Raw genomic sequence first — 12,271 nt, 5'->3', positions numbered from 1 at the left:
AAAAAAAAAAAAAAAAAACAAGTCTTAAAAAAATGGAAGCCATTCTAATTGAAATAGTTTTTATAAACTGAAATCCTTAAATATTTAATATGTTCTACAGTAAATAAGTATGTAATATATATAGAAGACACAGTTAAATCCTATTTTTTTAACTTAAATTGTTCTATTTATGAGAGAGAACACTTACATGTGAGAAAGAGAGAGAGAGAGAGAGACACCCTCAATGGGGTCTTATTATGCTACAATTCCCTTTTCCCAACCCTTCAGCTCATCAGGAGTGAAGTAGCCATGTGCATGGCCGGCGTGTCTTTGAGGCCAACCCAAGGACCTACAACCCAGAAATCTACAGTGCCCGATGAGCACTGTGGTCAGTTTGCTCCTAACTACACCACTGGGCTGGACGCTAAGCTATTATTTTTTAAAGTTACTCAGTCTTTTAACTTTTTAATACAGCATTTTCCTTATTAGACTAATTTCTAGTTTACTTTGCCTTACCTATAAATGAATAGCAATTTTTTCTAATTACAGTATAATACTAATGAACATGTCTGTACCTTTTAGCTAAACAAATATATAAATAATAACAGTTTTAGTTGGGAGGCTTACCATAATTTCAAGCTTAAAAAATAAATTATTAAATATAGTTAGTGCTTTTCCTTTTTTTCAGTTAATTAATATATTTCTATATATTTAGGTAAACTCGAAACATACATATTTACTGCAGAAAAGTCATAAAATCAAAAAAAAAAGGCACAGTGTTCATTTTTAGCAGCAGACTCTCACATCTTCATGATGTGTACAGACAAACATACAGGATACACTGGAAGTTCCTTAGTGGAAAGGTCACTAGCAAAATATTTTGTATTAAATAATTTAGATATGGGAGCCAGCGGCTGCTGTAGTAGTTAAGGTGCAGGACTCCCCATGGCCTACCATGGTCCAAGTCCCAGACCCAACGGATGGAAAATCATGCCAGGCATGTATGTGCACGTGCCTAAAATCCCAAGAAGAGAATGGAGGAGAAGGGAATGTGGCATGGCCATCCCATCAGAGGGGATAACTGCTCACTTTCCCTCCCTCTGTCTCTACCTCTGGCAAGCACACATACCCTACAGCAAAAACCTGAAAAAAAATTAATTAGGTATGACTAAAATTAATCTTATATATTACGTATTATTATATAATAAGTTTTGAAGTCAAAGACATACCTTAAGTATGACTTAAAATATTTCATTGTGGAACCAGCAGATGGTGTAGTGATTATGTTGCTGGACTCCACATGACTGGCTGCGGTCTGAGTTCTAGACCCAGTGGCTTGAAACTCATGCCGGGTGCATGTGCACCTGGGAGGGAAAATGGAGGAGAAGGGATCCTGGGAGGGAAAATAGAGGAGAAGAGATTGTGCATGGCCAACTCCCTTGGGGTGGTTATAGTCATATAAAATTTCATTGAACCTGCTCAAAGGTACAGTAGTAACGCACTGCTCCGTGGAAGGCCACGGTTTTGGTTGCCAGTCAACCTATACCTTCTGGGTGAACAGACATATTCTTTGCTGGCTTGGGAAGGCTGGGAGCAGAGAGGGGATCATGACATGAGACCCGAATGAGAGTGCTTATCTTCTTTCTCTTCTCTTTCCATACCTCTTCCTCTCTCTTTTTCTCTTCCTCGTTCTCTTTGTCTCCCCTTCTGACTCTCATAAAAGAAAGATATAAACTTTAAAAAAAACGGTGATAATCTTTTTTTCAAAGCAAAATATAGCAATGAAAGCCAACAAAATAATTAGAGCCTCAAGCTCAGAACTAAAAAAGAATCTAAAAATAAATGACATTAACATTTATTCCAGCACTATAAAGTCCTGTATTAGCACATTTACTTCCTAGAAAGGTGGAAAGTTGTGTGTAAAGTGAAAAAACAAGCAGCACAGAGACAGAAAGAAAAAGGACTGAAGAGACTGGAGAAGGGAAGGTTTAGATGGATTTCTTTTAGCCCTGCCTTGATAAAATCCCCATTAGGAAATCCATCTCTGGCTTATTGTCTTTTCCTTCCAACATAAGTCATTTGTTTTGTTTTCTTATTTAATACACTTATAGTGATCAGACTAAGCAAGGCAAAATCAAGAAAATTACTTAGTATATGTGTGAAAAGGATTTATCTTAATGATTACAGCTTGGACAAAATTCGCCCTTAATCTTCTGAGTTTTATAGTCATGATAAATTAAACTTGGTATTTTTCAGTCTTTTATTTCCCTCTAAGTAAAGGAATATTTAATTTAAAGGAAATAATTACCATTGAAATGTGATCACCTGGATAACAGCTGTTCTCACTGCATTCCCTCTTTTTTCTTTTGCTTTATTTAATGAATCTTGAGCATGTTTTGTTGCCTGTCTGCATTACCAAAACTGCCTTGGGCTGGCAGATAGTGTAGTGATTAAGGCACTGGACTCCCACAAAACTGACCCAAGACTGATCGTGGTTTGAGCCCCAGGCCTGGTGGTTTGCTTTCTCACTTTTTCTCTCTTCCTCTCTCTTTCTCTCTTGATTCTCTCTGGTGAGTGCACATACCCTATATCAAATAATAATAAGTAAAATAAAATTCTCTAAAAAATAAAACTGTCTCTCAGACAACTGAAACCAGCTCTGAGTGTCCAGTCCACTTGTTGAGTACAGATATAGTCTGCACAAAAACTCCTTTGTTCTGAGCTGCCCACGGTGGTGAGGTGGTGAGTCGCAAGGATTCACAAGGGCACAGCTATACCCAAGTCATCTGTACTGGAAACAGCATTGTCCTTAAAACTGCCTGGTACTTCATCATTCAGTTGCTGATCACTTATTGAAATGTAATGTACTCTTGAAATACCTTTCTTTGGATTGTTTTGTTCTTGGGGATCAGTATAAATGAACAGTATGTGGTCTGAGGGCAAAGAGACCTAAGATCCCATGGCCATCCTGCTGTTTCCTTCAAGACCTTTGGGACACATCATTTTACCTGAAATTATCTGAATTGTGACTCAGGTAAAAATAAGGCAGGGTTAATCATTTCTGCCATAAGTTGTTCTTTTGACAATGAGAGGGTTTAGATAGAACACCTCTAGCAGACAGCAGCTTGCATAGTACCCACTCAAATGAAACCCATTAAATGAAAATGTTAGAAAAATATCTGAAACCAAAAAAGCAAAACAAAACCAAAAATTCTGACTATTAGGTAGTAATACCACAAACTATCTTATCAAATAGCAACAAAGGTGCTTTCTCTTAACTACTTAAAAAGCCAATTATTAGACCTTTTTAATGAACTGCTCAAGTGAACCAGCCCCAGGCAGAGGCTCCATAAGAAAAACAACGTGTTGTTTAAAAAAAAATTGTTTTTTTCCCACAATGATGGAAAAGATCACTATTGGGGGAAAAAAATGACATGAACAAAGAAACCACAGATGGAAACAAACAAATGTTCTTTATTCATGAAAGCATCTATGTGCACACATGAGAGAGAGAGTAAGAGACAGACACATGCGCACCCCCCACCAGGTCTCCTCACTCTGTGAGCCCCTTCTCCCAGACCTCCAGCCCAGATACGAACCTCAGCGGCCATGTGGGTTCCAGCTTCTCTTGAGCAGCTCATTATTGCAGTACCATAGAGCTTGTCCACATGTGTTATAGTTAACTCTTCCTTTTTAAACAAATCTTTTTTAGTTTAATACAGAGTTATCGTCACCAGGAATAAAAATGTCAAGGTAAGCAGTTCTTGTAAGTCAAACCATTGTACATACAAGCCTGAAATCCTGCCTTTCATATAAATAGATAAATATTCATGTGTTAAGAGCCTTTTATGTATATGTAAGCCTTCCAACCAGAAAGAACTATACTGCATATTGCTAAAGGAATACCAATTCTCAGAAAAAGAGAGGCCCCTAGATATCCTTCATTCACTAACCCCCTTTTATATTTGAGTCTAGTGTCCCAAGACAATTCATTGTATCTTTATGTGGACATGGTTACAGCAAATATCTGAGCACATTTATGGGATGTGACATATAATATTATAATGGAGATGAAATCAATATATACTCGCTTATTTTACTTTTTATAATTCGCAGACTTTACAGAAGTTACTTTATTTTTATGTTTCCCAATGTTCCTCCAACAATTCAGAGACAAACACCATGCTCTCTATTACAAAATGGTAATTACAAAATATTCAGAATTTGTTGAGTTTTGCATGTTATTGTTACTGTTGGTAACATTATACTCTCGTTCTTCCTTTCTTTTTTTAGCAAGAAAGTTTTGCTATAGGGTGTGAGTGCTTGCTGGAGACACAGAGAAACAGAGAGACACAAAGTGAGAAATCACCCCCCTCAGTGGGGATGGTCACACCACGATCCCTTCTCCTCCTCTCACAGTTTTTGACATACACACACATGCACCTGGCATAAGTGTGAAGCCACTGGATCCAGAACTTGAACCGCAGTCAACTACATGGGAATCTAGTGACTTAACCATTATTCCATCTGCTGGTCCTAGCAGAATTATACTCTTATTTGCTAGAAGACTTATGCTTCCAAAATGAGTAAGAAGATCCCTAAGTATTATTAGAGTCCTTAAACCTAGTTAGCCAACATCCCAGTATTCTTGTGTATGGTATGGTGTGTCTTGTGTGTGTGTATATGTGTGTGTGTGTGTGTGAGAGAGAGAGAGAGAGAGAGAGAGAGAGAGAGAGGGAGGTCTGACTGCAAGTTAGTTGATAGACATTCTCCTAAAGTAAGTACAAAACCCATGATTTCTTGCATCTGCCACATTCTGGCAGTAAAGAAAGTGACTTTAATAGTGACAATACATGAGCTAGTAACAGAACACCCAGTGTGCTGGCATCAAAAGACCCTGTGTAAGAATCTGGAATGTTCATTGATTATGATACGGTTACTGAATAATGTTGACCTCGAGAACATGATTTGAGTACAAAATGGGAAACTATGTTAAAGAGACCTCAAAATCTGTTGATGGAAGAAGAAATGGTTTATTCAGCTCTATACCCTGCCACAGGTCTCCGTGTGGCCAAGGTGCAGGATTCTTCCTTGGAAATTTCCTGCCAGTTCATAAGAAGTAGATTCTAGTTCTAAACGGATCCCATTTTGCTTCCTTGTGAGACCTCAACTGCTCACCTTCCACAGCTGTGGGAATCTACAATAGGGATATTTTCATGTCAACTATTGTACCAAAAAGAGAGAAAGCAAAGCAGCCGATCTTCTTGAACAAGACTGGTTTCATCCTTTACTTTTTTTGAACACACAGAATGCAGTCAGATCAGCTGGGATGCAATTCTGAATGTAACTGCTTACGAACCAGAGCAAGTCCTCACTTGTATAAAGAGAAAAATGATGACACCTACCTCAACTATCACACTGAATCCATGCAACAACTATATACACAATACTTAGAACACTGACTTGATGGGACAGTTGGCATAATGGCTATGCCGCTGGACTCCCATGTAGTTGACCGTGGTTCGAGTTCCAGAACCGGTGGCTTAAACTCATGCTGGGCGCGTGTGCGTGCATGCCCAAGATCCCGAGAGGAGAAGGGATTGTGGTGTGGCCATCCCCCCCCCCGGTGGAGTGATTTCTCGCTTTCTGTCTCTCTGTCTCTCTCTCTCTTTCTGGCGAGTGCAGGCACCCTATGGTAAAAACTTCTCCAAAAAATAAAAAGATGGTTGATGCCTCACTACACTGAATATATGGAACATTTCAAAGGAGAATATTATTCAAATATCCACAGAATGACAGTGTAATATATGCCAAAAATGGATTATAAAATGAAAAAATTATCAAATAATCTAATTTTAAAAAGCACTTTGTTGTTGTTGTTGTTGTTGTTGCTAATGGGTGCATGCACTCACCAGAGAAAGACAGAGAGAGAGAAAGAGAAAAATCACCTCCTGGGAGGATGGACACACTGCAATCCCTTCTCATCCATTCTCTTGTCAGGATTTTGGGCACATATGTGCTCAGAGTGAGTTTGAAGTGGCTGGGCCCGAGACTCAAACTACTGTCGGCCATATAAGAGTCCAGGAACATAACCTTTATGCCTCGTGCTGGTCCCAAGAAAGCACTTTCTTTGCAATTTCTTTTTCCTCAAAGGTTGGACTTTTTATTTTTTAGAATTATTTATTTATTTATCATTATTATTTTTAAATTTAACAGAAAGAGAGAGAGAAAGTGAGATAGCAAGTCTCCAGGGGCAGGACTTGAACAACAGTCAGCCACGTGGGAGTCCAGCTCCTTAACCACTATGCTATCTGCCGACCCATCTATTTATATTTGACCATCACAGTCAAATCTCCAGTGAAATAATTATTTTACATATGAAATGATTACTAATTCATTACTGTATTAAAATACTGTCTTAACATTAAAGACAACAAAAATCATCTTACAATCAATTCTTTTTTCCCATTTGTTTATTTTTACATTTTTCCACAAACATTTACTGTACATATCAAAACATTTTTGCTCATACTTTATAGTTCTTGACAGTTAATAAACAACTTTCAAAATTTCAGAATACTGAATTTTAAAGATAATGTTCAAAATATTTCTTATAATTTTGCATAATTTTATTTGTGACTCTATAACAACAGAAACAGTATGGTTTTAAATATTTTTGAGAAAATATTTACATGTCAGCTACTCAAATTGTTGATTTCAAAAATCTTTTCAAATTGTTGAAAAGCAAATGCCCAGCACTCTATTCACACATCAACCTTCTCAATTTAGCCCTGCCTACCAAGTGTTCTGTGATATGCTCTCTGCTAGCAAAGATCATTCTTTTTTTCTTCCTTCAAAGTCTTTCTCAAGGTAATCCTCTGGTGTGGTTGCTCTTTTGCAATCTCTACTGCTTACAATGCTTAGCTGGAAAAGCCCAGGTTATTTTATGTTATAAATTCTTTCATATATCTTCTCTAATCCTCTCTGCCAGGAAGAACTATTTATGGTGCCAGGTCATCTTTCTAAGAGCTTCTGTTGGCTTACTTGAGATCCATCTTAGTTCCCTAGTTTTCTGATTAATCTTCATGTATGACATTCCAGTCAAAACCCCATCTTACAATCAATTCTTTACATTCTTCAGTTTGCTACTTTCTATAGAAACTAAAGTCAAAGAGAAGTAATTTTGTCATATCATAAATTATGATAAATTATCTTTTTTTTAATTTAGAGATTTTTTGCTATAAGGTGAATATACTTGCTGGAGAGACAGAGAGACAGAAAGGGAGAAATCACACCCCTGGGCAGATGGCCACTCCACAGACACTTCTCCTCCATTCTCCTCTTGAGATTTGGGGCACTCACGCACACGCACCCAGGCATGAGTTTTAACCTGCCAGGTCCGGGACTTGAACCGCAGCTGACTATGTGAGAGTTCAGTGACATAATCATTATGCCATTTGATGGTCCTGGTAATCATTTCTAAATAAAAATTATGAGGTTACTTCAAAAATCTTTGATGAATACGGAGTTAAACTATAAGTTTGTTTTGGTGCAAGAAAAATCCGAAATCCATGCATATTTTTTCAGAATATGAATTTTCTATTAATTTTTGGAAAACTCCTCATAAATATAGCTTGGAAACTAGAGTAGTAAGTAGAGATTCCTCTAATTTTATCAGAAATAATGAAATCAAAAGTCTTAACAGATTTTAAATATCAGGCCTAATAGTATTTCTCTACATATATATACATATTCTCTATATTATTAACATATATTCCAATGTAGTCATTACCAATTTAGATTCTTTCTATAGAGAAAAGAAAGGCAGCCTGAAACCTACAGAATAGCTGTGACTCGTCATCCTCTGCTGTGCTGCCCACCTGGATGCCCAGTGAAGGACCCTGTGCTCTGCTTCCTGCTCTTTAATCTCATTCTCTGTGCCACTCCTCAGAGCTGCGTCACACAGTTCCTCTAGAACTGCAAAGTGTACCAACTACCCAACCACACTTGCCAGTCCTGAGGCATCATGAGTACACTGGGTTACCCATGATACTTTCATTTCACCAGAGACGATGTAAAAGATTCTGGTTCAAAGATGAGCAATAGGAATTGTATCAGAGTACCGCTGGGTAAGGACGAGCATAAACACATTTTACATAGTTCAGTTGGAATTATTGTTCCTTTGACTGGTCTGACTCATCATTAGCGGTCACAGAATCACCAAGCCAGGGTCAGTTTACGTAAGGGCTAATTAGCTCCTTCCTCTAATGAAAATCTCACACCCTTAAGGCACATTCCATCCACTGAGTGTGATTCACAAGGAGGAACAGACACTAATGTCGCAAGCTCAGTGTGAAGGGCCTCCACAGCTCCAAGCTACCTCTTCCAGCTAAGGGCTACTGGAAAGAAACTACATTCCAGGAAATCTCATTGGCCCCAAAACAGCTTTGATGAAATCCTGTTTTCATAGTCAGTTATTTGAACTGATAAGCTTTTTTTTTTTTCCATTATAGAAAGTTTAGGGGTGGTCAATCTATTAATCAGGACAGATAGGCATTTGCCAACCAGACAAAAAAGGAGCATTCCAGATCAAGGAACCAACATGTGAAAAAGCTGTGGTGTTGCGAAACAGCCTGTCATTCTAGAGGAGAAGACAAGTAGTTCTGCTTCAGAGAGAGTGGGGTAATTTTTGTTGAGAAAGTAAGCAGAGGCAGATTTTGCCATGGAGTCTGCCTTTTGTCAAGACATTGAAGTATTGTAAGCACGGAAGCGTCTTTTCCAGAATGACATGTTTTAGAAAGATTACTCTGGAAGCAATCACTTGGAGAGGAGACAGACTGTGAGGATGTAGCTCATCATTCCTCTAGGAGAGGTAACAAGGTCTTTAATCAAAGCACTGCCCATAAAAACTGAAAGGAGGGAATTTTACAAAATGACAATATAGACTACTGAAAAATTCTAACAGAAATCATACCAAACAGCAAAGGCTATTAAAAAGAGAAAGAAAAAAAAAGTTTTTAATATATGTGTGTGTGTATATATATACACACACACACACGCACATACAAACATACACACAATACACACACACACACACATATATATATATACACATATACATATGTATATATATATATATTTCATCCTTTTTAAATCCTGAAGTAATAAATTTGCATTTAAAATTTTCTTTAAAAATACAACAATTAAAAAAGAAATGTTTAGGACCAACAGTTAGCATAATGGCTATGTCCCTGAACTCCCATGTAGTCGACCGTGGTTCAAGTCCCGGACCAGGTGGCTTAGACTCACACCAGGCGCGCGTGTGTGTGCATGTCCAAGATCCCAAGAGGAGAATGAAGGAGAAGGGATTGCAGCATGGCCATCCCCCTTGGGGGGTGATTTCTCGCTTTCTGTCTCTCTGGTGAGCAAACATGCCCTGTAGCAAACACCTCTCAAAAAAAAAAAAAAAGAAAGAAAGAAATGTTTATATTCATTACAATAAGATTTTTTTTTCCCCTTAGAGAAATTTTTACTATAGGGTATGTGCGCTTGCCAAAAAGACAGAGAGAAACAGAGAGACAGAAAGCAAGAAATCACCCCCCAGGCGGGATGGTCACACCACAATCCCTTCTACTCCATTCTCCTCTTGGGATTCTGAGCACGCACACACATGCACCTGGCATGAGTTTAAGCCACCGGGTCTGGGTGGCTTAAACAGGTCGGACTGTGGTCAACTACATGGGAGTCCAGTGACACAGCCATGATGCCAACTGCTGGTCCCACAAGAAGAGTTTTATATGCAGAAAATAGCTAGTCATACAGGAATTTAATTCACAGAAAAACAGACAAAATTTGTTCAGTTCAGTTGATACAGTGAAGTAGTTAAGCTCTGACTATATGTGGGGTTCTGAGTTCTCTAAAATTCTTCATAAAAAGGATAATTAAATTAGAAGCAATTAAACAGGAACAAGTTATTTTGGGAAAGCATATCATCTTATACAGAGTAATATGACTGAACCAACAATCAAGGTAGATAGGACTGAATTCCTGATAAAGCATGACCAGACCAGACAGTATCTATGGCATAAAGGTTTCATAAACACCATAACTGAGAGAACTCACAAGAGAGGCATTCAATGGGAGAACCGTGAAAGGCAACAGAGGAGCAAAGAGCATCATGTGAGAGAGTTGCAAGCACAGTGTGAGAGCAACTGGAGACATGAGACCCCTCACAAGATTAGAAAGCACAAGTGACCCATCACAAGACCCAGCCATTGCACTAAAGATCAAGTAGAAGGCACAGGGCGGTACATGAGAGAAAAGGCTAAAACAGGCCAAATACGTCTAAGAGAGTGAGGAAAGCCCTAAGAAGGTGCAAGGCATACAACTGACAACAGAGAGCAGTATGTAATATAACAGTACGCAAGAACTGGACACTCAGGGGAATGAAGAGCTTTCCTACTGATTTCTTGCCTGTTACAGGTCAGGTTTCAAGAGCATCATGAGGGTGGAGGACGTGTCATTGAGGTTCCAATTGCAGGGCATGCTCTCATATTCATCCAAACATACACATAGACCACAGTAATGAGGCCAGTAGTTGCTTTCACCATGCAGATTTCTTGGACGAGAGCTCATGAAACAGGCATTAAGAGTTTTTACCTAAGTAAGAAAAGCTACTTCTTACTTAGAATTACGTCAAGAATTTTAGGTTACACAAAAGGATCAGGGTGCCTCCTTCTATATAATGCAGACTTGGGGGTGGGGTGAGGGGCATGGGCTTGTTTTGCCACAATTTTGAGAACTACAAAAAGAAAGTAAGAAAGGAAATATCCCAGGAACAGGGCTTATGTGTCCTCAAGTCAGCTCCTTCTCTCTCTCATTATTTTTTATAGGTTTTTTTTTTTTTTTTGAGGGTTTTTTGCTATAGGGCGTGTGCACTCACCAGCCAGCCAGCCAGAGACATAGAGACAGAAAGGGAGAATTCACCCCCCAGGGGGGGTGGTCACGCCGCAATCCCTTCTCCTCCATTCTCCTCTTGGGATCTTGGGCACGCACGCACACGCGCCCGGCCTGAGTTTTAAGCCACCAGGTCCGGGACATGAACCTCGGTCGACTATGTGGGAGTCCAGCGACATAGCCATGATGCCAACTGCTGGTGCTCCTCCTCTCTCTCATTATTTTTTATGGGTTTTTTTTTTTTTTTGAGAGGTTTTTGCTATAGGGCGTGTGCACTCACCAGCCAGCCAGCCAGAGACATAGAGACAGAAAGGGAGAATTCACCCCCCAGGGGGGGTGGTCACGCCGCAATCCCTTCTCCTTCATTCTCCTCTTGGGATCTTGGGCACGCACGCACACGCGCCCGGCCTGAGTTTTAAGCCACCAGGTCCGGGACATGAACCTCGGTCGACTATGTGGGAGTCCAGCGACATAGCCATGATGCCAACTGCTGGTTCCCATCTCTCTCATTATTTTTCATCTTTTCACTTTTCTGGAACCCTGAGATCTGTTTAAACACTGGAATTTTCTAGGATGTTTTTGCTATGGCTAGAGTTTTTAATAAATCATTCATTTAAGTAAAAAAAAAATTTTTGTTTTTGTCTTTTTCAAAATGAACATGCACTAAAATATCAAATGTAAGGAAAGCAAACCATAGGTGCACCCCTGCCTTTTGGAATTTCAGGGCAACCCTCTCTTGGACGGTGAATGATTAAAGGTAACCCAAAATGGAAGGTGAGATCACAGTACATAGCAGCAGGGCACTATCCATCTCAGACACCAAGGATGAGTCTCTGGACCATCAACCACTACTTAAGTTTTGGTGCCAATTCTCAAAGCTAAATATTGGGGTAAGTAAAAAGAAATAGTACCCTATAGTATAAATTAGGTTGTCAGGAAAGTCATGACATATTTTTTCATGCTTTTCTATTCAGAAATATGTTATGACTTTTCTAACAACCCAATAGACTTTATTATTCAGATCATAAAAATATTAGTAAAAGATAACAATGTACAAGTTTACAAATGGCTCCCCAACAATGGGATATTAAGGAAAATGATACACTTTTAAGTTTTATCATCTAGTTAAAGGCAAAAACAAAAGCACACAGCCTACAACGACACTGTCAGAAAGGCAATTAGACCAAACTAAAGGGAACAATATGACAGTCCACATGTTTGTAATGATAATGTTTTATGCACGTTTGATGTTCAATTAAGCTTTTAATGGGTTTCAACATGAGATTTTCTTTTTTTTAAGTGAAATCAATTAAGTTATTATGGATTTTCAAAATTA

At 38.8% G+C, this 12,271-nt stretch overlaps 1 protein-coding gene and 1 non-coding gene across 2 annotated transcripts in view; one reads left to right on the top strand and one right to left on the bottom strand.

The window, feature by feature from the left end:
• The window catches only part of CHSY3 (chondroitin sulfate synthase 3), a 331,984-nt gene that overhangs the window by 246,202 nt on the left and 73,511 nt on the right, over positions 1-12,271 (bottom strand). The gene's annotated exons all lie outside the window — the stretch shown is intronic.
• On the top strand, positions 3,370-3,438 carry LOC114009477 (small nucleolar RNA SNORD42). The gene has a single exon (XR_003550886.1). It is a non-coding gene; the product is annotated as a small nucleolar RNA SNORD42 (small nucleolar RNA).

This window comes from Tupaia chinensis, unplaced genomic scaffold, assembly GCF_000334495.1.
Source record: "Tupaia chinensis unplaced genomic scaffold, TupChi_1.0 Scaffold000541_1, whole genome shotgun sequence".
NCBI lineage: Eukaryota > Metazoa > Chordata > Mammalia > Scandentia > Tupaiidae > Tupaia > Tupaia belangeri.
The sequence above is the reverse complement of the archived record's forward strand: the minus strand, read 5'-3'. Positions and strand labels throughout refer to the sequence as shown.